The sequence below is a fragment of the Caretta caretta genome, chromosome 4, assembly GCF_965140235.1.
Source record: "Caretta caretta isolate rCarCar2 chromosome 4, rCarCar1.hap1, whole genome shotgun sequence".
NCBI lineage: Eukaryota > Metazoa > Chordata > Testudines > Cheloniidae > Caretta > Caretta caretta.
Window position 1 is genome coordinate 34733483 of NC_134209.1, and position 27886 is coordinate 34761368.

The 27886-nt window shown below is 40.4% G+C and overlaps 1 protein-coding gene across 22 annotated transcripts in view; it reads left to right on the forward strand.

The window, feature by feature from the left end:
• PDLIM5 (PDZ and LIM domain 5) overlaps window positions 1–27886 on the forward strand; it is a 183172-nt gene that overhangs the window by 23526 nt on the left and 131760 nt on the right. The window lies entirely within an intron of this gene.

A 27886-nucleotide genomic window follows, 5' to 3' on the forward strand; every position in this document is an offset into this window, starting at 1 on the left:
ATGGAAGTAAAACAGTCCCAAAAAAGGCGTAGTTCAATTTACTCAACTTCCTGGGTTTAAAAATCTCCTTTGACTGCCTTTGAAGGGGGGGAATCAGAGGGAAGACAAAATCCTTTCCCAGCCTCCTTGAATAGGTGGGAGGTGCCTAAACTGTGGATCCTTGAAAGGAAAGTCAATGCAGTGACATATTCAGTTCATAAATACAACAGCAATCAATGTTAACTCTTCTGACTTTATTACCAGTTTCACAGCATTTGATGGGGGTCTTTTTTTGGTGTGTTTTAAAAGTCCTAACTCCTGGGACTAGTACAGTTCACGTAAACAGTTTCTCAATTTAAAATAAATAAGCTGACATAATTGGGGAGAAAATCTTGAAAAATGAGTCCTAAAGGCTCAAAAACCAGAAAGCAAGTGAAAAGTCAAAATATATTTGGCTGTAAAATTGTGAGATTAAAAAAATCTCAACTTTTGAGGCCTATCTTGTGATTTTTCTTTCGATGCATGGCCATAGCAATACCAAGTACCATAGTTGGACAGCGTTATAAATATTGCCTGGCTTTAAGTTACAGCCATGGCCTGCCTTGTTATACGTGTGTGCGCGGGGAGGGGGTGTGGTATTTCTTAAAGAACTGCTTGTGATGTTTTAGGTACACATATACATTTAGATGTAAATGGGCAAATTGTTAACATAAGTGTATCTTCAGAGCTCTATCAGAGTTAAATTCATTTCAGTGTGTGTTGGATTAAAATACATCAATTTACTCTTTAAAATGATCAGAACATACTTAATAAAAACAGAAATTGATCAACTGTGATACATGTTATGATTTACTGTATATTGCTGAGAGTAAAATACATTGTGCAGCAGCTGGTTTTTTTTAAGACATTGAGAAATAGTATGTGGTAGAATTTGACCCTGACAGAAAAACAAACCGGGCAAAGTGTCTGGTTGTTGACTCTGCCTTTAGCTTCCCATGACTATATAGCAGAAGAGGAAGCATTTTTTAAAAAGGGGGGAGGGTGGTGTTTGAATGCTCCTTCCTGTCTGTTAGAATTTGATTTGCTGTTAGACAGATTGAACTGCAGTGCCCTGAAACTTGTTTCAGTCAAATCATTTCAGAGGAGCTCTTTTGCTATTTGTTTGCACATCAAGCTAAAACTTGGTTCTGAATCATACTTTGTATGTAATGTATAGGGACTTCTAAGGCGATGTCTACACTAGAGAGATTACAACAGGGTAGCTGTATCGATGGAGCTGCGCCGCTCTTGTGTAGCCATTCTATGCCAGTGGGAGAGTGCTGTCTTGTCAACATAATTAAAATCACTGCAAATGAGCAGCAATAGCTATGTGGGTGGGAGAAGCTCTACCGCTGACATAGCGCTGTGCATACTACGCCGGTATAATTTACGTTGCTCAGGGGTATGGGCTTTTCCCAGTGACATGTTCCCAACATGAGAGGTAGTGTAGACATAGCCTTAATCACTGTATTAAGGTTAGAAACTTACTTCCGAATAGTCCCACTCCCTGCCCTTCAAACAAAATCTCTTCATCTGAATTCTAGTATAAGTAAGAATAAAAGAACAGAGTGGATGGTGCTGAAGAGCTTACTGGACACTGTGTATAAATAAAATACTGCTATTTTCATAATAAGATAGTGCAAATAGAAAAGTGCACATCCTGTGTTTCTAGAGCTGATTTTAGCATCAGGATATTCACCTGTGAAACCATCCTGATTAGTAAATATACGGTTGGTTTTATTTTAAACTAGAGTTAATGCCTTTAAATATTTAAGGGTGAGCTAGATTTATGTCCTCTGTGCTCCAAGAAATCTAGGAAGGATTTGTTTCCTGATGTTTCTAATTCTAGGGGGACAGATCCTCAGCTAGTATAAATCAGTATGGCTTTGTTGTCTTGACTTGTGCTAGCTGAGCATCTGGCCCAAGGTTTTTCTTTTGTTTGCCTTAACAAGGCAAAAAGAAAAGGAGTACTTCTGGCACCTTAGAGGCTAACAGATTTATTTGAGCATCAGCTTTCGTGCCATCCGATGAAGTGAGCTGTAGCTCACGAAAGCTTATGCTCAAATAAATCTGTTTAGTCTCTAAGGTGCCACAAATACTCCTTTTCTTTTTGTGGATACAGACTTAACACGGCTGCTACTCTGAAACTTAACAAGGCAGTTTCTCACGTTTGGGGAATCTGGGGAGTTAGGAAATGAGCCTGGTGGGGAATCCCTGCACATAAACTCAAATTCCTCTAAATAAACTGCTGATAATGAGCAGAGAGGCTATTAAGACTTGCACAAAAGCAGAGCTCTCACCATATTATTTACCGAAGATTAATAAAAAGTAATATTTAAAATGCAGTAAAATTTAAACCTACGGATGTAGAAAATCCCAGTTACAATATACCTTTCCTGAATTTACAGAAAATAGTTTGTGGGTTGGGTTGGTTATGGCAGGTTGTTTTTTGGATTATGGTGTAAGTAAACTACCTGTGTTTATCACTCACAGACAAAAAGACTAGCGAATGTGATATCTTGCACTCCAACCCTTTTTATAAAATGAGGAGGAATGTAAATGAGTCAGTGCAGGCATAAAGCAATATAAGTTCAATATATCATAATGGATAATTATGTTCTAATCGTGTTTGCTTATATACAGATTTATCTGTATGATATGCATAAACCTTTTAAAGTGACGAATTGTGGTAAAGGAATTAAATGAATACGTTTTCCATAAGCTGAAGCACTGAATTTAATAACTTTCCCATTGCTCAGTTTAACTTGGTTAGCTTTCTATAAATGAGGATATGACAGTTGGCATGATGCCCAATTATTTTTTTCTGAATTGTGTAATTTGGCAGTTCTGGCGGCTCTATATGTATGCAAGACTGTAAAGTGACATGAATGTTTTTCATACCTTTTGTGGTCTGTTTTTCATCAGCTAGAAAATTTTTAGCACCCACTACACTTTTTCCCCTTCTCCGGCTCAACCACACCATAATTTACTGTAGCACTGTGTGTTCATTTTCTCCTCCATACGTCAAATTTATATTTTTCTACATTTTTATTTGTTGCAGTGGCCCATTCAGGTACTGTATGGACTATAATGCTCTTTAAGGCATTTCTAACAAAATCTCAACATTCCAAACTAGGTTTTTAATTTTGATTGTATTGTTGGGTTTTCTTTCATCTGGGACGCATTCATTTTTTGTCAATAGAATATAGTTTAATTGGCCTTTAGACAGGGGATTTTTACCTTAAGTTGTTCAAAATTAGGCTCTTGTATTGAATAGCTATTCTAAATAATATTCCAGTATTAAAAGAATATCATTTTATTAACTCTAAATTACATTTATTCTTTAAAAATGTTTTGAGAGTATACAAATCTTATACTGTCTGACCTCTTTCTAAAAAATGTGTTTTCTCTAGTTTACTTGATAAGGGAGACTGAAAACTTATATATTTTTGTTGCTAATTTAACATATATAACAAAAATAATTACTTTCTTTTTATACACCAAAAGACAAATCTTCTGAGAGAGCTCCATGACTGCATCACAGCTTTCCCAACCAAACAGAATTAACTATAGCCTGTCTTTAAACGTTTGTTTAGGCAATGTTTTATGTGGACTCTGGTAGGTAAATTTAAGTGAGTTTCAGAGCCTTCTGAAGACTGACCTTCGTATAATCCATATTTCAAAATAACACCTAAAATATTTTGCTTATATGTGAACAAAAGGTTCATATATTTTCAGGATTTTTAAATTCAGTTTTATTAGTGTCTTTTTGGCTTCAAAGGCTTTTAGATGAATGAAAAGAATGGAATAGAATTGCCGTGGCTCCTGAGTGAAGTTCTGTAGCCCTTGAGGCTAAATGAGTAACACTTGTTCGTGCACCAAGATCCGTATCGATTCAACTCTTGCAACAGTAATTTCCTGCCTACTCCTGGAGGAATTCTGCACCCAAAAATGTAAAAACTCTGCACAGAATATATTCAAATTCTACGTATTTTATTTGTCAAAATAATCATGTCAGATTCAATTATTTGGTAATTTATTTCAAAATGCCTGTCAGCAAGTATGTCTGTAATAATAAAGACCAAAAAAAGGTTCAGGAATTTTTTTTACAAATAGATTATCATGCAAATTAATACAGAACTTTGAGTCATTCATTTAAACTACTATACAGAAATGTATTTCTGACACCCCTCAGTGCAAAGGTTTAGGGGAGTCAGGGGTAACGGAGGGAGCTGAGGAAGAGGGAAGGAACTTGGGAGAAGTATGGAACAATTTTATTTTTTTGGAGGGGAGGGATTGTTAGGGACTGGGGAAGTCTCCCCCATGCAGACACTGGCTGACCCCAGGCCTCTCCCATTCAGACAGGCACATCAGCCCCCATCCCTGACTTGCCTTCTTTCCAACTGTTTTGCCTCCCTTTTGGTCTTTCTCACTTCTCCCTCCCCCAAAGAGCTTCTTTTAAAAAAACAAAACAAAACCCCTGAAATAATCAAGTTGTTTTAAGTTCTCAAACACATTTTTCTCATTCTTTTGGAACACTGCATAAACTGCAAATGTTAAACGTTAAATTGCTCTTCTCCCTATTTCCTCTTATTCTCCTAAGTCTTGGAATCCTTCTCAGACTTCAAATATTTTATGAAAAAAAAAAAAATCTTAGCTATTAAGCCAAACTTAAAAAAATAAATCCAAGGGCCAAAATAAAAACATCCACACCCTGTAGGGAAGATTAAATGTTACATGTTTTAACAGAGCTCTTCCTCACAAGCAGATAAAACATTTTGGTTGTAAAAAATTAAGCTACTAAAGGACGTTGAAACCTTGTGTAGGCGAATGCCCTTTCTCTTTTACTAAGGTGGTTGTGTGACTATCCCAGTTACTGCTTTTCAAAATACATGGTGTGAATAAAAAAAGACAGATTGTTCTACAAGTTTACTATAAACAAAGATTATCAAAAGAGTAAGTCAGTAGACTAATGCTAACATAGAAAATGGTATACCTCGTTTTCTGCCTTTGAAGGTAACCTGGAGAGAGATGCCCTAGTTGCAAACAAGTTTCCAGTCTGGTAACAGTTGTGGAGGGTGTGGCCCTTGCTCATAAACTTCCCGTGGAAGGCAAAAGTGATGTCAGAGTATGGGCATATTTGTAGTGTAACTAGTTTTATTTACGTATTTATACACCAGTCTTGGAACAGAGGTGGTCATAAACAGTGTGCAGGCAATCCTTTCTTTCCAAACTCTCAGCCAAACACCAGTTCCCAGGGAGCTTTAATCTCTCTAACTTTAGCATCAATTCTTGAGACAAACTCCCTTACTGCCTGCTACAGTTTCCCAAAGAACCTGCCTCAGAAATACAACACAGTATTTCTTTCAAAACTAAAAACTTGTTCTCATACTACAAAAAAGAGTGTGTGTAACAGCACCATCTGGAAACTTTTGCCATAACACTCGTGCACAAACAACACGACAAAAAATTTGCACATGGGCAATTAACATGTAAGTGACTATACTTTACTTTGGGCAAATAGAAGCAATTTTGGGGCTTAAGGTGGCCTTCTAGTGTGCACGTGGAGGCTTCAGGGGATCAAGAGGCACCAAGATGTTTTGTCATACTATGCTCTTAAAGATGAACTGCAAAGCCCCTCCATCTTTTCCTTACTCTTCCCCCCCGCACCCAAATAAACTGATTCTTCAGTGCTTTCTTAAGATGCAGTATGAAAACCCTTCCTTTGTTGGTTAGATTCACAGGTCTTCGCTTCCCTCTCTTAGCGGGAGGACACAATGCTGAACTACAAAGTGCGATCTGAGCTGTGTAGCAATACCTTCCTATCCCAAAGGAAACTATTTCTGTTACCTCAAATTAAAAACATGAGCAAGCAGAGAAAAAGCATGGGATGACTTTTATAAGAGAATAAAGCAGCAGAGAACGCTGAATTTGTTTTTGCTTTGCTCTTGTGAAGTTTAGATACTGGTAATCTCAGTGTGAAACATTCCGTTCCTAGTTCTGGGGTTGTCCATGACTGATGTTGGATTATGTACCCAACTCTGTGTACACCATTTTGGAATCTAGGTTCCAGGGTCCGCAAAGAACATTGCAATCGATATGCCATGCAACCTCTCTGCTTCTGTTTGGTTTTATATGTTACTGTTTGTGTCTTGTCTCCGTTTGTTTAAGCAAAAAGCACTTCCGTTCATTGCTAAGTAAAGTGATGTTAATTATGTGGCTGGCATTTACTGGTTTCTTATTTAAAACTGGACTCTTGCTTAACAGCAGAAAAGATGTAAAACTTAAGTTGCAAACCAGAAGGAGCGTTAACCTACTTTACAAAAATGCTAGATTGTTTGCAGATATTCATTTAAAAATGTAATCTTTCCTGTCTAAATAGAAAGCTGCTGCAAATGATGTATTTGAGGGAAAACCTGGCTCTGTTCATTTTATTGTATGATGTACAGTGTACCTTTTATATCCATTCAGTGTAAAACCCTGAGCTGCCAAGCAACTGTTGCCATTTTTCACTTCCTTGGAATAATTTTTGAACATCTGGATTTGGCAGAAGCTTTACATAAATCCCAGGTCTCTTAAAAATATAAGCTGTAGCACTTTGTCTACCATGTTTTGCCAGAGAGCTAGAGATGAATCTAAATGTTCATTGTAAAGCAGAACTGTAATTTAATATGCAAGGCTATGTATTAAAGTGACATGCTACCTTAGTGTGCCAAGGTTTTAAATAACATATGCTCACTCTCCCAAGAGTATTATGTGAAAGTTTTTAGTCTTCCCAAGTTTTAATAACTTATTACTGAAATTAGAGCTCGCTGCTTAACACACAAGTTCTGTGTATAGGTGTGTGTACAACTTTGCAGGGTCTCCTTTTGCATTAGTTCTTTCCTTTCCTCTCTCTTCCCCCTTCTCTTCTCCCGCCCCCCCCCCCCCCCTTCAGTGGAATTTTGTGTTCTTGAATATAACTTAGCTGACACTGGAGACTGAAGTGTCTCATTTTTTACAGAACACGCTGCATGGGAAACAAATGTAGGCTTATTCAGTTACACTGACAGAATTGTACCCATTACTTTCCTCTCTGCCTGTTTTTGTGTCCTCTGCAATCTTGATTTGGCAATGACTATGTATTTTTTTTCCCCAGATCTTAGATAAATATATTGAATAGCATTGGTCTGAGAACAGATCCCTGTGGGAACCACTAGAAAAACTCCCATTTAATGGCTATTGCCCACTTTTGCGACCTATCTTTAACCAGTTTTTTAATACATTTAATCAGGGATATATTGATCTTAATTCCTTTTTTTGTATCAGAACATCATTCAGGACTAAGTCAAATGCCTTACAGAATTCTAAGTCTACAGTTAAGACAATTACCTAAATCAGCCAGTCTTGTGATCTTGTCAAACTTGATATCATTTTTTGATAAGACCTATTTTTCATAAAACAATGTTGATAGATATTGGTATGATGTTCCTGTCTTTTTTTAATTCTTTACTTATTGTGTCCCATATCAGCTTTCTATGATGGTTGTCCAGGATCAATGTCAGGCTAACCATCCTATGATTACCTGTGTCATCCTGTTTACCCTTTGAGAACATTTGTGTGGCATTAGTATTTTCTCCACTCCTGGTACTTCCCCAGTGTTCCAAGATCTGTTTAAAAATCAGCATTAATGTTGCAAAGAGGTCCTCAGCCAATTCTTTTAATGCTCTTTGTATAGGTTACACAGTCCTGCAGATTTAAAAATGTTTAACTTTAGTAGTTGATGTTTAACATCTCTCTAGTTAGTGGTAGAATACAGTGTTAATGAAATACTTTAAGACATGAATACACAATCCCATTTATTTCCAAATATAGAAGAGAAATGTTTTTGTATGTCTGCCTTTTGTCCCTCATGACTGATCGTTTTACCATTCTTATCTAGTTTCAGACCTGTAATCTTTCTAGGATTTAATATGTCCCTGAAATATTTAAATAATTCCTCCTTATTTTCTTTAACACTACTGGCCATAAGCTTTTCATTGACACATTTTAGCTTTCCTTACCAAATGATTACGTTTCCTAACTGCTCATGTCTGTTCATTGCTATCAGTTTCCCCACTTCTTGCATTTGTTATATATTGGGTTTCTTTTATTGCTGTCTTCACTCCCCTCTTAATTGGGAGATTATTTAACCAAGATGCCTTCATTTATGATGACAGAATTAGGTTTTTTGGGGGGCACCTAATAAAGCATTCTTAAACAATTCCCAACTATCATTCACATTGAGATGTAGATACCAGTTCCCACTCAGTTTTCCTCAGCGTTGTTTTCCCACTTTGGAAAATGAGCCCTTTTTAAAGCTTCAGGTATAATATATCAGTCAGGAATACATTCTGTTTCTACACAGAGAATAAAACTGGATCGTGATTAGTTGCACCTAGGCAACCATCAATTTTTAATGATTAGTTCATGTTTATCCATTAGAATGAGGTCTAGGATAACATTAGCCTGAGTTGGTTGCTGTATTTTTTGTGTTAGAAATTCCCTATAAATTTTTAGAAACTAGAAGTTAGTGCCAATAGCTAGTGTGTTTTTTTTATTCTTTTGTGATGTGGATGCCTCTCACGACTGGACAAGGTTTTTCCAACACACTTGATGCTGGGCAGAAAACAGCCTTCCTGGCAAAACTACTTTCACTTCCCGCTGACCTGGGCTGGATTTAAATCAATGGATGACTGGTAAAAGGCTCAGTAACACAGAGTGGTGTTCCCTGTCGCCATGTGCATACACTGACAAGTCTGGTTAGCGGAGATTTGTTTAGGAAGAATGGCTTCTTCTGAGAAGCTGGTCTTTTTCCTCCCCACTTCCTGCTCACGCCCTCACCTACATTCGTTTGTAATGTATAGGAATGCTTCCTTCTTCCCCATCCCCCCACATTAGTATCTAGAAACAAAATTAGTTCCTTACCAGGTTGTACCTAACTGCTGTATTCAGCCTGCCTCTGAAGTTGTTGATTTGCTACTAAAATTTCGATATTCAAAATTGAAAAGAAGCATCTGTCCCTTTTTTTTTTTTAAGCCATTTGTGAGAGGAGTGACAGCATTGTGCTTTCAAGGAGTAATGCATTTAATATATCGTACTTGCTGATAACACTACAAAGAAACAAAGGCCAAATATTGCCCAGGGCAGATAAACCACTTTAAATCTTGACGTTATATTAGCATTATTTTTGTATGTCCAGTTTGTAGCTATCTTTTTATACTTCTGTGCAAAGGTAGTCTTGAAGAAAGAAAGATCATGTTCGGCTTTAAGCTTCAGTTTGTTGAAAAAGTGGGTAGTTTCCTCACATTAAGAGGAATGTGCAGGAAATGCTCTATGCCGCCACACATCACTATATGCATACTCTGCTGTCACTGTTCGTTGACTTGGTATGTTTGAGAGTTTTAGCTTCTTGACTTCAGTTAACCACCATGGGTCAGAAGGCTAAACCTCACATGCCTTAAAAATTTGTCATAGAATCTCAAGGACTTACGCATAGTGTTTAACCTTTTAAATATGATTGATTGTTAAAATGATTTGATGATTATAATTCATTATAATTGACATACAAAACAAAGTATTTTACAGTCATGCCTAAACACTCTTTTGTGAATGTGATTTTAGTTGAAAGGTGTCATAATGCTCTCATTGGAGGCTGAAATGCTTAGTCCACTGGGTGGGCATCGTAGCCAGAGGTTCAGCAAATAGTTCAGTCCTGCTCCTCAGATCACGAGCAAAGGTGCCGTTTGTGGTGCAGGCTCTTCTTCTGATGTGGCCTACTGACACTGAGACTGTCAATTCTTTTCACAGAAGCGACTGAGCAGACGTTAAATAATAAATGATATTTTTCACTGTTGCCACGAGGTTGGGTTTTGACCAGTGGATGTAAAACTTGACAACCAATGCCCTGAATTTTTCAGTAAACATAATTGCTTCAAATTAATATTCTGCTGTGAAGTTCATTTCTGTACTGAGACGATGGATGCTTAAAGGCAGTTCTCTAATTGTTAGTGATTTTTTTCATAGCTGTACTATGAAACTGCTGAAGTGCATACGTACCCCGCGTGCGTTTACTGCAGTGTTCTTCTCCCTTTCCCCTCAAAAGTCCTTATTTAGATCTGGGTCTCTTCCATTCTGTAAGTACAGCAGCAGGCTTTTCTCAAACAAGTACCTTGAAGGGAGGGTCTTGTCGTCTGCCTTTTTTGGAATGAATATGTTTGAAGTACCCCTGTCTTTTATGTTGCTTATCATGGTGGTGAAGTTTCCTAACCACTACACTGACCGTTAGCATAATAGCGCTCTCTGTTCTGCGTGCAGGTAGGTTTTTTCCCCTTTAAATTATGAAAATAAGTAATAACTTCTATAGTATCCACAGAAATATTTTTGATTTTGTATGAGCTGGGGCTGTACAAGTTTTTCCATGCGGATCTACTAATTATAACTCCATTTTGACTTGCCATTCCAAACCCAGAACCCCTGAGTTCAGGTTGCCAGTTATGACATCTCTGTGTCATGGAGAAGCAAAGGCTAGAATGAGACTATCGGTGTCATTTATGCCTGTGACCTAGTAGAACTTGAACCCACATATTCTGAGGTGGAGGGTCAGCTTATTAAGCCACTGTGCTACTGCCAGCTCTTGCTTTATGTGAAGGATTTCTCTTGCCCTTTCCTCTCTGTTCCTTGGAAAGAACGTGGTAGTTTGGGGGGGGAGGAGTAGGGAGTAAAGGTGTGGGGTTTTTTGAGAGGTGTCTGTATTTAAGGTTCCCAGTCCTTATTTATCTTGGCTGCTCATCTCTTAAATAAAACTCATTGATTTCTGTCATTTTTGCCATCTTCATTCAGGGGAGCAGAGCATGAGTAGTGCACCTTAAATGTTAATCTGTCGTCTTCTCTATGTACAAAAGCAAGTATGTTGAATACAGTTTTGTTGCCGATAACCAGACTCGAATAACAGAAAGGGTTATAGCCTTCGTTGTCTTATTTCTTTGAGAGAAGCAGTATTTGAATTCACTATGAAATCCTGCCCCTGTTAATGTCAATGGAAATTTTGCCAATGACTTCAGTAGGGCCAGGATTTCACCCTTGAATTATTGTTGGTTTTGGTGAAAGGAGAGGACCAGGAGTACTATTCGCTACAGGACTGTAGAGCTCTGAGGGCCCACGTTAGGCCTAATGCATGGCAAAAGGGTCCATCAATGCTAATCTACACCACATCTCATTATCTTTATACAGTTCTACTGTCTTGTCATGTAGTATGCAAAGAAGAAAATAGTACACAGCGTGAATAAAGTACAGCAACATCTTCCAATCCACTGTCTGTGAAGACTTGTGGACAACTGTATCTGAAAGGAGGAAAAAACAATATTGGAGAAAAGAAGTATTTGTTTAGAATTATGCAAAAGTAGGTCCAGCTCCCATTAAAATCAATTGCAGACTTCCCACAGATGTCAATGAAATTAGGATTGAATCTCTAATTTGCATATGGTAGTTCCAAGAAAGCTCAGATCTGTTTGTGTAAATGTAATGAAAACTTGAACATGTTGAAATAATTTCTATAATAAGATCAAGAAAGAACAGATCTTCACTCTAAATACTGTTTTCATAACTTGGTCAATATTTAAGCATTCCTTCCAAAGCCTCTAGACAGTATTGGGTTTTATTAGTGTGTAAAAATGTTCCTTTCCAAATGGGGCCTTAAATATTTATTTTGATATGCTGCCTTTTGCAGAGGTTTGGCATTTAACTGCAGTGTGTAAAAAATACGGAGTAGGTTTGGGGAGATACAGACTACTCAAGCTCCAATAAAAAACACTGGACCAGTTCAGTCTCTCTTCTTAAACATTAGAATCCCTCCTACTCATGCCCAACACCAGCACACTTCTGACAGATGTTCAGTAATTTAAGCTGTTTGAGCCCATCTCACGAATACAGTGAAACATCTGTGAAGGCATTTGACTTGGTACCACACAACATTTTGATTAAAAAACAAAACACCTAAATCAACATAAAATTAACGTGGCACTCATTACATAGGTTAAAGGCTGGCTAATTGATAGGTCTCAAAGTGTAACTGTAAACAGGGAAGCAACATCGAGCAGGTCTGTTTCCAGAGGAGTCCAGCAGGTATCAATTCTTAGCCTTAGGCTATTGAACTTCTTTCTTTTTTCATCAATGACCAGGAAGAAAAATAAAATCCATGACTGAAAAAGTTTGTTGATGACACCCCTCCCCCCCTCCCAAAAAAAATTGGGGGAGTGATCAACACTGATTTAGAGTGATCTGGATTGCTTGGTAATCTGGGCACAAGCAAACAATAAGGGTTGTAATATGGCAAAATGTAAATGTATTCATCTAGGAATGAAGAATGTAGGCCATACTTAGAGAATGGGGGATTCTATCCTGGGAAGTAGTGAGCCCAAAAGAGATTTGGGGGTCATGAGGGATAATCAGCTGGACATGATCTCTCAGGGTGCTGCTGTGGCTAGAAGAGCTAATGTAATCCTGGGATGGATGAACAGTCATTTCGAGTAGGAAGGGTTACTTTACTTCTATATTTGGCATTGTTGTGACTGCTACTGGAATACTGTGTCCAGTTCTGGTGCCCACAGTTTAAGAAGAATGTTGATAAATTGGTCAGGGGTCAGAGAAGCACCACAAAAATGATTAAAGGATTAGAAAACATGCCTTACAGGAGTGGACTAGAGGAGCTCAATCTATTTAGCATGACAGAAGGTTAAGGAGTGACTGGATCACAGTTTGTAAGTACCAACTTGGGGAAGGAATATTTAATAATGAGCTCTTCATCTAGCAGAGGAAGGTATAACACAATCCAGTGGCTGGAAATTGAAGCTAGATGAATTCAGACTGTAAATAAGGCATACATTTTTAACAGTGACAGCAATTAACCATGGAACAATTTACTAAGGGTCTGGGATGGATGCTCCATCACTCACCATTTTAAAATCAAGATTGGATGCTCTTTTGAAGAGAGATGCTCTAGGAATTATTTTGAGGAAGTTCTATGGTTTGTGTTGTGCAGGAGGTCAGATTAGATGATCACAGTGGTTGGACTTCTAAAGTACAACAGCTGTGTTGGAATAGAAGTTCTATCTAGCTTTCCTGTGTGTCAGTGCTGAGCATTACAACTAAGAGCTTGTCTAATCTTGGAAATTTACTGAAAAGACATTTGAGTATAGCATAGACAAGCCCTAAGCCACCAAGCTTACCCAGTCCTTTTCTATTCTACTTTTTAAGTTTTAACTATCTTTGTCCATTTTTATGAGATGTTTTGCCACATCCAAATGACTGAATACTGTTGTAGTGGTATTCCTTTGAGTTTGGCTTCTTTCAAGGCACTTTTTTCGTTGCGGGTTAGATTTTTTCAGGTGGACATCGTTACAAATGTCTGCTGAATACCACCCTTACTTTTGGTGCTTCTATCCCATTTCCTGAACTACCTTACCTTTCTTGCCCTGAACCTTTGTTTGAGAGATGCCTTGATCCCTAACATCTTCAGGTTGCTATTATATGCCCCAAATAAAGGTTTCTCCTCCAGATTGAGGCACGCTTCTTGAACTATTATGAGCCAGTGACTTGACTGCATCTATCTACAATGCCACATGCCTACAATTACTCTGTGAAGTGGCTTGCAGAAACTGCAAGTGTATGGGAGCTTTGGAGAAATGGCATTCTCCTGTAAGCTGCAGGTACGGGTAGATCACCACCGTGGTACAGGAGGAAACGGGATGGCTACCCAAGGAGGAGACTAGGTACACATGAGACCAGAGCGTAGGAAAACCTTCAAATGCAGTCCTGCTGTCTGGCTAAAGAAGCATAATTCCTAAGCATATTTCTATAATTGTGATCAAACAGGGGAATTGCACAGAGTTGAGACTTTTCTGACTTGCTGCTGTTAATTTGATGTGATTGTAATATAATGGATTGAAATGTAAAACAAGTAGAAATACTTTACTTGGCACTGAGTTGTCATAGTCCCCGTTTTTCCCCCATCTAGCTTATTTCTTTTAGTGCTTTAGTACTTGCATATGTAAATGTAATATATTAAGGTTAATTTTAAGTCCTAGCTTAGGCTATTTATTCTTGAAGTGCAACCTGTATGTAAACTTCAAGGGTACCCAAAATAGCTGATTAAAAATGTAACTGCCCTGTTGTAGCAGGAATTAAGCAGATTTTTTAACCTGTTGTGTATCTATCTGTTCCATGGCTCATGCTTCTGTATGTGCTTTTAGTCAGCCTTTGTTGCTGAATAGCTTCAGAGATATATGTGGTTATATACAGACTCAAGAGGTTGTACAAGGAAAAGAAACTGTGTAAAGGTCAGTATCTATTTGTGGTCAGTATCTATTTGTAAAAGTGTTGAATATTGTAATATTGCCCAGTATAAAAATGAATGTGAAACATCTGTAAATATTAGGTCCAGATCCAGTTTGGGAGATAACCAGGTTCTTTCTCGATGTAATGATGCCATATTTAATTTGAAAGACATGAATAATTAATAGAATGTGTTTCCCAGTTTTGTCTTTGGATGTGGGTGCATCTTCTTATCCTGTCCTAGTGATAGGACTAAAATCAAGTATTGTACACACAATCTGGAACTTGGAGATTGCTTTCGATTTTTTGATTTCCTTTGGTTAGAAACTTGAAAAGAAGGTTATAAGGAATGTTTTTAAAAATAAAAAGGTCTTTCCTGCTCTTTTTTTTTTAAATTTTCCTCGTGATTCATAGCATGTTTAAAATAAAATACCCATAACTTTAAAAAAAACAAAAAACTCCCCAGAATGTCACCTTGAAATCTTACCAGACTTTTTGATTTGTAACCTTCATTTTTGGTAATATAGGAATGGGAATCATTTGTAACTTTAAAAAGGGCAGGTATAAGTGAAATGGATGGTTGCTGTGCATCGGTACAGTTGCCCTGATATTAAATACAGCCTAATTGTTTCTCCACTGTAAGGGCTTGTCTCCACTAGAAAAGGTTTGCCAATATAGCTATACTGGCAGATCCTCCGAGTGGAGATGCAGCTTGAAGCTACAAAAGCCATAATGAAATACGTTATGCAGGCAAAAGGCCTTTTTTTTTTTTTTTTGCTTCTGTAACTGCATCTGCATTAGGCTTTTGCCAGCACAGCTGTTAGTTAGGGGTGCAATCTGATTTCTCCCCCCTACATATACACCTAAATGGCATAGCTGTGCTAGAAAAACTTTAAGTGTAGACCAGGCCTAGGACATTTTCCTTCCCCCCAGGAACCCAAGGACTGTGGTATGAAATTCCTACCTATTAGGAATAAAAAGTATGGTGCAAGTCTTTGTCAGATCTATAGATGCTTGGAGCTTCGAAAAAGGTATCTTCTTATCGCATTTCAGCTTCATGCTTTTTTCACCTTAGCTTATAATTGGAGGAGAATCCTCCAGAAGCTGGCCTGAGAGATGCTCAGGTTGCTGGGCTCAGACCAAACCTAGCCAGACCACTATGATATTCCAGTGTAGAGGATTCTTCTGTAAGGGCAGACTTCTTATATAGCATGGCAGTCTGTCTCTCAGACAGGGCATACTCATAGTGCATTATAAAGCAAAAATTTACTATTATAGGCAAGTAAGTCCTTGGACTCAGTCCTTTTTTGGTGGCTCATCAGAAACTATTATAATTTGAATCTATATATGTCATACCATGTTGGACATCTAACTTTCCTCAGAGTATTTAGGTATGTGTTTTGAGTTTTGGCTCTCCCAATGTCCAAGTAACAGTAATAGGAAATAGATAATTTTAACATATCAAGCTGATTCTTTTCCATTTTAACATATCAAGTTGATTCTTTTCAGTGTGATTGCTGCCTGCAGGATTTTGAATTGCAGCAGTGACAACAATAAAACTCCGGTTAGGTTTCTTGGTGCTGTAATTTGACAAGGCTATGAGCAGGGGCTTGGGAGTTCACTATCTGCCGACTCAGTAAGAAAAAGCACTACATCAGTTTCCACTTGTGTCATCCTTGTTGAAGGTCATCCTGTCAATCATAAGGGCATGGAACATTATTTTTACTAAGATTTCAGTTCTGTCGAAGATAATGTCATTACTCTTGGAAAGCTTCCTACTTGCTGCAGGCAAATGGATTTTTTCATGTTTCTGCCTAAATTAAAAAATGGTTAAAACCTTCAGCGTGCTTGTCATGGGGACAATACTTATGAGTACTGTTTGTATTGTATGTTTATAAAAAATAAACAGCATTTAATCTGGAACTAGGAAAGTAAACTAAACTCATGTTTCATATTGTACCTTTAGAAATGCAAAAATCAGTGGGCAGTTCCTGTATTTTGCTGAGCTTGGGTTGAAATGTTTCATGTGTTAACTGTAAATAGCTGGGATGAATTTATTAAATAATCTGTAGCTCCTTTAAAATGTTACTCTGTGGTTTCTGTACTTCAGGTATTCAAGCCAATATGTCCATTTTAAAATAAATGTCTGCTAGTATCCCCTTGGCACACAAAAGGTGAGAGGTCCACCAAGAGTTAGCATCTAATTCGCGCTCTCCTCTCCCCACCCAAAAAAAACTTTCTGCTCAAAAGCTTGTACTTGGTTAGTAATAAAGAATTCTGTAGCCATGATTTTAAATGGAAAACATACATATCTATTCTTGTTAACATAGTTAATGAATACAGAATGATGGGCTCTGCAGCATATTTAGTGTGCATAATTGAGTTAAGTGTTACGTTCCATGTGTTTGGAAGCACTTCTCTATCTGTGTTTTATCTCCATTGTTTTATCTTGCTTTACGTGTAACCATTTTTCGTCTGAACGAAGGAATGTGCTAGTCATTAGTGCTTCTCTGCTTAAATAAGTTTGAGAGTAAACTCCAAAGTGGATATATTGCAATTTAATAGAAGTTCCTGCCTCTTGGCTTTTCTTTCTGACACATCCTTGTGGATACCCTGCTGCCAGCTCAAATGAAATTTGAGAGAACTGAGCTCCTCTTTTTCAGCTTCCTGCATGTTTGGTCACTGCTGATGCCAACATTGTCCTCCCAGCCACTCAGGCCTGTAATCTAGATATTGGTTTTTAACTCCATCCTCCTGATGGGTCCTTGTATTGAGGCTATATTCATGTCTTGCTGCCTTTCCCTGCAAGATCTGGTCTTTATTCTCTAACCAGCTTGCAAAAGCTCTCCCAGTCCCTTATTATATTGCTCATCAATGACTGTAATTTCTTCCTCCCTTGACAAGTGCAGCCTTGCTATATGTTGAGTTCTGCTAGGAATGTAAAAGTGAAATAGCCATTAGTGTGTAATAAGAAATTTCTATCCGTAATGAGTTATAAAATGTTCTTGCTGCTAATCTATGTGCTATGAAATTGTCAGATGAGTTTTTAAGAACATAAAAATGGCCCTACTGGGTCAGACCAAAGGTCCATCTAGCCCAGTATCCTGTCTTCCAATAGTGGCCAGTACCAGGTGCCCCAGAGGGAATGAACAGAACAGGTAATCATCAAGTGATCCATCCTCTGTCACTCATTCCCAGCTTCTGACAAACAGAGACAAGGAACACCATTTCTGCCCATCCTGGCTAATAGCCATTGATGGACCTATCCTCCATGAATTTATCTGGTTCTTTTTTGAACCCTTTTATGATCTTGGCCTTCACAACATCCTCTGGCAAGGAGTTCCACAGGTGGGCTGTGCGTTGTGTGAAGAAATACTTCCTTGTATTTGTTTTATACCCGCTGCCTATTAATTTAATTTGGTGATCCCTAGTTCCTGTGTTCTGTGAAGTAGTAAACAACACTTCCTTATCTACTTTCTCTACACCAATCATGATTTTGTAGACCTCAATCATATCTCCCCTTACCCATCTCTTTTCCAAGCTGAAAAGTCCCCATCTTATTAATCTCTACTCATATGGAAGCCATTTCATAGCCTTAATCATTTTTATTGCCCCTTTCTGAACCTTTTCCAATTCCAATGTATCTTTTTTTGAGATAGGGCGACAACATCTGCACGCAGTCTTCAAAATGTGGGCGTACCATGGATTTATATAGAAGCAACATGATATTTTCTGTCCTGTTATCTATCCCTTTCTTAATTATTCCCAGCATTCTGTATGCATTTTTGACTGACGCTGCACACTGAGTGGATGTTTTTCAGAGAACTATCCACAATGACTCCAAGATCTTTCTTGAGTGGTAATAACTACTTTAAACTCCATCATTTTCTATGTATAGTATCCTGTTTTTTCCCTCTCTGCTCACTTTGCCTTCTCATGTCAGACTTTTCGATAAGACATACCATTTCCCCCATGGACGGGGGCAGGGAGGAGAACCTTGTTACACACCCCAAATCCTCCAGAGCTTCTGTCTCTATTCCACTCTGAGGCAGGCAGGTGGCTGGGCATGAAGAAGAGCTCTGAGAGCCAGTGGGGTTCATGCATAAGAGTTGGAGAAGCACTGTCATAAATCATCCTTGGTAACTGTTGAGCTGAACATTTGGTGCCCCTCTAGTGCTGTCAATTCCACAACCACTGAATAATGAGCTTTTGGTTAAATATTAGGGAAAATGTGATAAAATTTACCAGCTGCAGCTTAATCCTACTGCTATTTATTCTGTCTCTGTCTCTGTCTGTCTTATTTTGTCAAACAAGACAAATGCATTTATGTCTTTTAGCTTACCTTTTTACATATTTGTAAACTCTATTTCTGAAGTCCTGAAGTCAACTGTTTCTCCAGATTGAACATGCCCAGTTGTTTAACTTTTCTTCATGGGCCTTCTTTTCAAAGTCTTCTGTCACTTTTATGGATCTCCTTTTGTCCTCTAGCCAACTGTTCTATTAATGGGAATTTATTAAAAATGAGTTGATTTTTTTTTCCAACCTGTGTTCTGGAAACATGTGAAATGGAGGTGGGCAACTTTTTTTCTTTCCAAAATAAGAGAGCAAAGGTATCACTCAGGGTGGGGACAGCTTGGTGAGATAGCAACATGTCGGGCGTACAAAGGTCAAAGTGAAGAGCCTACTCGATTGATGGAGAGATGTTCCTCAAGTCATATCCCCTCAGAATTGGCAAGGCAGGGTGGCACATATTAGGCTAATTAACAAACTGCATCATAGAATCCACATGGGCATTTGCTCAGTTGAATTAGGTTTATCATCTTTAGGGAAAAAAAAAAAAGAGAGAGAATCCTGCAGAGGAAGACAGGAAAATGTGTATTTCCTGCTTACACAATCTTAAACTGGCCTGAGGAGAACACAAGGTGGATCTGTTTGGTTTCAGAGAATAAGTGACTATACCTATACTCCGTTTCCTCTTTTCACACTTGAATTAAATGTCATTGGAGAACAGTAATTACGTTAATTGCATGTCTCTTTTTTCTTTATTTTTGTTAGGAATGTTTATGTATTTCTACTTATGCATATGTTCTTGTTTACAGATAAATATTTCATCTCTCAGATGGAAGATAGATGGTGGATGGAGGGCAGGAAAATAAACCCCCAGGAATAATTTGCTTTTGTAACTTAATAAGCTATTTGTTGGAACATTCCAAATTGCTAAAACCAACAAAAATTTTGGTCTTGCAGATGTTATGCAGCTGCTTGTGGCGATAGCCAGATGATGGTTGAATGGATGCTGCCTGCCAAGTGCATGTTAGATTCTCAGCAGCACTTGTTGCGCTTTCTGCAATAAAAGTGACAGACGTGAAACTTTTTTCATGAAAATTGTTTGTGTTGTAAAGTGATGCCTCTGTAGCAATTCCAAGTAGTTGCATGCTTAGATGTTGAAGTAATTTGTGCTGGCTGTGAAAAAAGATCTGGGGGAGAGAGAGAGAAAGAGAGAGTACCCATGTACATGCACCTCACAAACTCGAGGTGCTGTAGAAAGGTTAGGTTTATTTGATTTTTAGCTTGGTTTTCATTCCACTCTCTTTGCATCATTCCAAGAAATAAACTAGGCAGTCGTCTTTTACCACTTGCATATAGTATCTCAGGCCAGATTAATTGTAAAGAGGGATAGCTCTGTGGTTTGAGCGTTGGCCTGCTAAACCCTGGGTTGTGAGTTCAATCCTTGAGGGGGTCATTTAGGGATCTGGGGCAAAAATAAGGGACGATACTTGGTCCTGCTGTGAAGGCAGGGGACTGAATTCGATAACCTTTCAAGGTCCCTTCCAGTTCTATGAGATAAGTATATCTCCAAATTAAATTACAAAAAAATTAAATTAAATTGGTCACATCAGCAGTCCTGTGGACTTCAGCAGGAATATATCCCTAAGTAAAACAAAAGTTTTGTCTAATTCCAATTTGTCTAATTCTGTCCAATTCACTGAAATGGAGGTTAAAAGTGCTTCTATCTGTAAAGCACGCTAACTGCGTTGCAATTTACAGTTCATAAAGGAATAGTGTGCTGCTCTTAATTTTGTTACACTGAAGTTAACTAAAAAGGATTACTCTGTTTTCTAAACCTATGTTGCTGAAGTTGCAAATAACGGAAGAATCTCGGCCTTATTTTGACACTAACAAACCTAAAATCGATCCTTTGGGAAAACTTGTATGCATCTTTGCTTGCCCCCTCCCACCTCACAGATTGAGTGGTGCCAGGTGAGCTGCTTGATGCCTGTCAGAGTGGGACACACCACTGAAGGGAATCCCTTCAATCAGTGAAATAATTGCAAAGGGTATGTTGTCTGAGAGCCAGTCCAACCTGTTGTTGACCTTGTTCAGCAGGGAACAGTGCTATCCCAAGAACTCATTCTAAGACCAGCACACTGTACAAATGTCTGATTGTCCAACAGCCTATTCTAGGACTGTCCAGTTCAGCTTTCCTTTTCCGCCTCCTTGGATTTGCAGCTGTTAAATAGGGGTGGTGTTGAATTGTAAAGTGACAAAGAAGGCTAAGCGATAGCATACCCGGAAGATCTACTGTGTCCCTATAAAGTTGATCTTCATGTCCAAGCATTAGCTTTGATGTGACAAGTCTGAACACTAGTAAAGACGAGTATACTTTGGGCTGTTAGCAGGTGGCTGTTTTCATTCAGTTTGGGCGACTGGTTATCTTCGGCCCTGATCGTGAAAAGACTTGCGTGCCTGGTTTACGAAAGGAGACGCCCTGCTAGCTTTGTGGTGCATGAAGTGAAGCTCAGGAGTCAGTCTTTGGTACTTTTGACCTCCTAGAGAGCAGAATTATGTTCATATTTCGCTTTCCGCGGAAATGAAACTGACACATATAGAATCTGATTAAAAGAAGTGCTCTTGCTTTTGGGCTTCATACATGGTCACTAATAATCCCATTGCATTCTTCGTAAGAACAGCGGTTTTAACCTGTGCTTCCTGGCCAAATTACAGCTGGGGCAACAACATTCTGCCTTATGTTTTTCTCCTTCTGTTTCAGTGACATACAGTAGAGCCCTGCGCGGGACTATTGTTTTAATCCCGCTCCCATCCTGCCCCGCAATTCCCCCTGCCATTCCCACCTGTTCCCGCATTGTTTGTTGAATTTTTTGTCCTGCTATTATGGCAGTGGGTCCTGGGCTCTACCCTGCAGCAGGACTGGAGTCCCAAGGATCCTGCAGAACCTGCTGCCATAACAGTAGGATGAAAATTCCTTCCTGCATTGTTTGTTGAATGGGAGTAGGTATTGTGGAGTGGGACAGAAGCAGGATTAAGAAAATAGCGTTCATGAAAGTTCATGTTGTGTTTTGATGCAGGAGGCCTGGGGTTTTTTTTTTTAATCCTGCTCACTCATTGTTTGTTGAATTTTTATCCCGCTGTGATGGCAGTGGGTCCTGGATCCCAGTCCTACTGCAGGGCTCTAATACACAGTTTTTTCCTTTCCTCTAGCCTGCTGTGTTAATGTTGCTGTATCTCAGCCCAGAGGTTCCTGGATGTGGCTGGTGAACAAAAGGAATATGATTCCTATGGTCAGTGGGGTTGGTAAAGCTCTTTGGATGAAATGCGTTGCGTAAATGCCAGATGGCTACTTTGGGCATTGACGTCTCAACATTTGCGTGAGCACGGTATATTAGTGGGTGTTTATTTTTAAAGAGCCCCTGTGAATCCTGTTTCTCATAGTCCAATGAGAAAAAGAGCCTGACATTTGCAGGTATTTTAAATGTCATTTGACAGATGCCTTGCTGCACTACGTCAGCTTTCAGCAATAAGGATTTCGGAATACTGTTTTCATGTGTTTGCCAATTGCCTGGGTGCACAAGAAGAAAACAGATTTACAATACAATAAAAGCTAAGCTTTGCAAGGGTGAACTTCCCTCTGAAGTTAGTTTCCAGCCATGAGTTATTCGTGAAAGTGAAGGTGCTTATAAGAGGTCACATAAATAGTTTAATTTGACTGCAACATCACAATATTAATTAAGTGTATGATCTAATGTGGGCTTAAAATGTGCTTGAGTTGACTTTGTGGAGGCAGCAGATGTTGGTTAATGTTTCCCTTCAGTGTTGCATTGAACCTGTCATGTTCTTTGAAGTTAAACTGGGCAATTGGCTGTCAAATGATTTATTAGTGTATCCCTGCCCTCTCCTAGAAGTGCATAGGCAGTGCTTTCTTTAGCAGTGGGACACGAGTAAAAAATATATTACTGTTAGTTTGCCAGCAGCCACATAAACTTAGGCTATGTTCTCATTAGCTCTCTCAAACAAAGCAGAATCCAGGTCAAATGCTTGAATAGGATTCACCAAGGAAAACCCAGGTGCTGCAGGAACTTGTTTGTGGCTGCGTGAGTCACTTGCTATTAGACTATTGCTCTAGTATTGCATAGCATACGATTGACAGGCACTCAATAGTGCCTCTCTTTTAGATGAGCCATTAAATACAGGTCCTGAAATCTAGTGGCCCTTACAGTTAATGGGAGAAATTCAGAGGTGAAGTTCAAAGTTTACCCAGTGATGAGCTGCCAAAAATCTTAACAACAGGTTTCCCCCTCACCCCACGAGGGGGTCGTTGCCCACCCCCAACCCCGGGACCCCTGCCCCATCCACCTCCCTCCCCAGTCCCCTGACTGCCCCCAGAACCAGGAGGAGGGTCTCGTGGGCCACCGTAGTGGGTGCCCATCCCACCCCTAAGAGCCAGAGGCACCTGCCGGGGGGTGAGGTGGGGAGTCCTGGCGGTGCTTACCTGGGGCAGCTCCCAGGAAGCATCCGGCAGGTTCCTCTGGGCAGGGGAGTGAAACTAGGTGGGGAGCAGGGGGAGCGGCCGCTCCCCCACTGATCACATCAAAAGTGGCACGTTAGGTGCCGATTCCCTGGGTGCTCCGGGGCTGGAGCACCCACGGGGAAAATTTGGTGGGTGCAGAGCACCCACCGGCAGCTCCTCACCCCGTGCCTGGCCCCAGCTCACCTCCGCTCCACCTCCGCCTCCTCCCCTGAACCCACCGCCCGGCTCTGCTTCTCCGCGCCAGCTTCCCGCGAATCAGCTGTTCGGCGGGAAGCCTGGGAGGACTGAGAAGCAGGCGGCGGCTTCCCACTCAGGCCGAGGGTGGTGGAGGCGAGCTGGGGCGGGGAGCGGTTCCCCTGCGCGCCCCGGGTTACTTGCTGCGGCACGGGCAGCCCTCCTCGCCACCCCCACCCCCCTGCCCGAGCTCACCTCCACTCTGCCTCCCTGGGCCTGAGCGGGAAGCTGCCGCCTGCTTCTCAGCCTGCCCCGGCTTCCCGCGCCAACAGCTGATTTGTGGGAAGCCTCAGGGGGCGGAGAAGCCGAGCAGGGCGGCGCGTTCAGGGGAGGAGGCGGAGCGGAGGCGAGGTGAGCTGGGGCCGGGGGTGGGGCAGGGAGCTGCCAGTGGGTGCTCTGTATCCACCAAATTTTCCCCTTGGGTGCTCCAGGGCTGGAGCACCCATGGAGTCAGCGCCTAAGGTGCCACTTTTGGCCGGTTAAGTTTAGAAGCCCTTTTAAACTGGTTGTCCCTCGCGGAACAACCGGTTCTAAAAGGGCTTCTAAATTTAACAACCGGTTCTAGCGAACCGGCTCCAGCTCACCACTGGGTTTACCCATGAGTGAGTATGACAAAGGGAATCTGAGTTTTACACTTTGAAAAGCTAAGAAAAGAGAGTAGCAGGAAAAGCAACTAACAGGAGGGTGGAAGAAGTTGTTAAATTCCCTCCTGCCCGCCCACTTCCATTAGTATTGCTTTCTGGGCCCTGCTTGAAGAGTGTCTACTAGCTCAAATGCCTTACATTCACTTACAGGTGTGTAACTTATACCACCTTGTGCATCCCTCCTACAGCTGGCCCATCAAGTGGTGCTTGATTAATACACATTTATAACCAAGTATAGCTCAAAATTCAAGTGCAAAGTGAGTTGAAATCCTTAGGTGTGAAAGGTACTTCATGTCAGATACTGAGGTACGGTAATAGTCAGAAAAGGGAAGGCAGTAAGAAGGTGGTGCCATTCTCATCTTGGGGGCATTTAGTGTCACATTGGCTGAGATCAGAAGGGAAAAGATAAGGCTCTGCTGCTGGTTCTAGCACTGCAGAGCTGACACAACTCCGGAGAGAGAGTTGGTTTCTTTTCTGGTTATGACACGTACAGAATAAACAAGCAAGGTACAACTGCGAAATGTATGTTGGTAGGTGTACCAAGATTTCCAACTCAAGGCTGATCTACCCTGGGAACATCTATCTGCATAGCTATGTCTCTCAGGAGTGTGAAAAAGCCACAACCTTGAGAGATGGGGCTGGTGGGATAGGCAGGAAGGGATAGGAGGAACCTCACTAAATGAAGCACATGATGTTGGGGGGCTGAAATGGGTTTGTAAATCTCTCTTCAGCAGTTCTGGATCCAGCCTGAATCCAGAATCTTAGAGAGTGGTTTGTATCCAAACAGTCGCAAAGTTGGGGTGTTGTGACCTAGAGTTCCGGTTTGAACCTGACTCTGAGCCAATTTGATATGGGGTCAGTGATAGCTAAACTTCACAAATCCTTTTTTGTAAAGTCACTTTTTCTGAGTAAAATCAAAAGACCGGTAACTTGCCAGGAACACACTTAACTTTCAAATTCAGGTTTCGAGGTGTGTGGGGTCGCTCTTGCAGTTGGCCAGCAGGTGGGAGAGAGCCACTGCGTGCACGATGCAAGAGGATGTTGACAGAGCAGGGCCCCAAAAGCACAAGGCCTTTGGGTACATCTACAGAGCAACAGAAACACCTGCATCTGGCCTGGGCCAGCTGACTCAGGCTGCGGGGCGGTAAAATTGCTGTGTAGATGCCTGAGCTCTGGGACCAGTTGTCTTCCAGTATAAATGTATACTTGTCTTCCAGTATACTTGTCTTCCAGTATAAATGTAGCCTGTGGGCTTGTATACACTTAGTTAGAACTTCACCCATTGGTGTAGGTACTCCACCCCCCTGAGAGGCAGTAGCTCTGTTGGGGGCACAAGCCCTCCTGGCGACATAGCACTGTCTACACCGGGGATTAGGTTAATATAATATTCCACACCCCTGAGTGTCGCAGTTATACTGACATAAGTTGATCGTGTAGACCAAGCCGAAGAGAGTGCAGGCTTGGCAAATGCCCAAGCCAAAACTGAGTTGCAAATTATATTGCATTGTATTGTATGGAAAAAATTGTTGACTGTTGAATTTCACATCCAATATAGAAATTTAAGGGTGAGTTCAAGTCTATATAGTTATAAAGGTTACAGTACCATTATATTGTTTTATAAAAACTCGCCAACACAGAAAATAAGCTACTCCTATTCATTTCCAAATGCAGTATTCATCCAAAAGTATCAGTTTATTGGTGTTTTTTTACAGAACTTTAAGAACAATACAATTCACATCAATTTTTAAAACTATCTTTTGTCTGTTAACTGTCTCTCTAACTTGACTTGAAGCATTTATTCCTTATACGTTGTCTGCCACTATTATTTTGTGCATTGTTTACATCTTTAAGGTTGTTTCAGCTCTTCTCAGATTTTGAGAGTAAATTGGTTTCTAAAGACCACTAAAAGTGTAGGCAAAAATGCAGGCCGTTAAACACGTGTAGGTCATAGCTGCATGTGGAAGTAGAAAGTGTTTGAGTTTTATGGCAGTTCCACAGCTGATGAGACAGTGTGTACGTTAATGAATGCACAGCAGAATAAAACCCTTTAGTAACCGCCAGTGCTTTGACCTAAACTCTTACAATCCTGTTTAGATGTGAGGCCAGGGGAAACCTTGAATTTATTTACAGAGCTGCCGCATAACACCTTTTGGCGGTTGGTTGTGTCAGCATTTCCATTATAAACCCCATATTAGAGTTCTTATAACTCAGCTGTATAAATGTGAGCTGGACTTAAATTTGGAATAAAATATCTTGGTTTGGAAGTGAGCATTAAGGCTGGCGAGCTAGCCTGCTGGCCGTGCCAATAATATTGCTGTGTGAAGGGCTATAATAATGATTTGGCTCTTTGCTTCCAAAAAGTGCCTACAAGAAGCTTATTTAGCAAAGATCTGTTGTTTGCATATGTATCTTGCAGTGACTTTTTATTCCTGCAAAAGTAATGGGCCAGATCCTGAGCTGCACCAGAGCCTGTGTGACTCCTATGCACTGCTGTTTTGAGGAGGAGGGAGTGGGTAACACAAAGGTGATTTTAAATAGCTTTTCTTTGGTTCTGGGACTGGCTAGGTGCAACCTCAGTTCTGCTCTAAATGACTCCAGATACAACAGTCCCCAAAGGCCATTCCAGTAGCAGAAGATTTCTGGAGCATAGATGTATCCTAACTAAACATTGGGATGAGGTAGGTGTTAATGATGGTGGGTTATATTGGCCTTACACTGCCTATGGATTTTCCTACACCTGGAGAGTCCCAGAAGAGCTGGATACAATAGATGTCAACTTGAGTGGTACAAAGCAGATGGAAGGGAACAGTGACTTGAACCCAGGTCTCCTTCCTCCCAGGTGAGTGCACTAACTACCAAGCTCTAAGGTGGCCTAGAAGTGGGCTGTGTCTCTCTCCTGTTGAAATTGTTTCCAACTTGTGTAAATAACTAAAGTTGAACACCTTCAACAGGAGAGGCTAAGAGAGAACCAACCCAGGATTCCCCAGCCTGGTGGTTTCTGGGCTCATGTCCCTTCTCCAGGGCAGGGATTTGAACTTTAATCTCCTACATCCCGGGCAAATGCCCTAACCACTACTCTATTAGGTATAAGGGGGAATTGCTGTCCACCTACTATTTTGTGAATGGCAATCCCCTGTGAATTTAACCTGAACTTTCATCTGTTGTCAAATTTGCAAATAGCTTTGGCTGACCCAAAACTGCAAATAAAACTATAGGTCTGAAAAACTTGGCCCGGCTTTAGTTGTAGATGGAGGGGAAGCACATTACTGAGCAGACAGGAGATTGCTCATTCTGTGGCGCTGCTGAGCCCTTGCTTATTTTACATAATGCTCAGGGCCCCTGAATGTAAGGGCGTTTCTGGACAGTTTGTCGTGCGCTCGCTGGGGTGTAAATCTACCCTAACCTAGCCTGCCACTCATTAAGTGCCCATGTGGACCATGCTGCCATCCACTAAAAGTTGCTTTCTGCACATTGACCTACTCCGCTTAGAAATGGGAGTAGGTCAGTGCACACTAGTGAACTTTTGTTCCACGATTGTAAGCTCCACATAGGCAGTTGTGCAGCACAGTAGTGCATGGTAAATTTACACACTGGCTTGCCCCATGCTAACAGTTCATCTAGACGAGCCCTCAGATGAAAACTGAAGAAAATTCAGGGAAGAGCGGTAAATGGTTAAAGAAATATGGAGAGAGCTAAAACTCATGTAGCCTGTCCACTGTCAAAAGTACTTGAGGGGTAGAAGTCAAGGAGGAAGAGGAGTTTAGGGTAGACCAGTGAGTTAGGCTTGGTCTGTTGTACATACTTAATTGAAAAA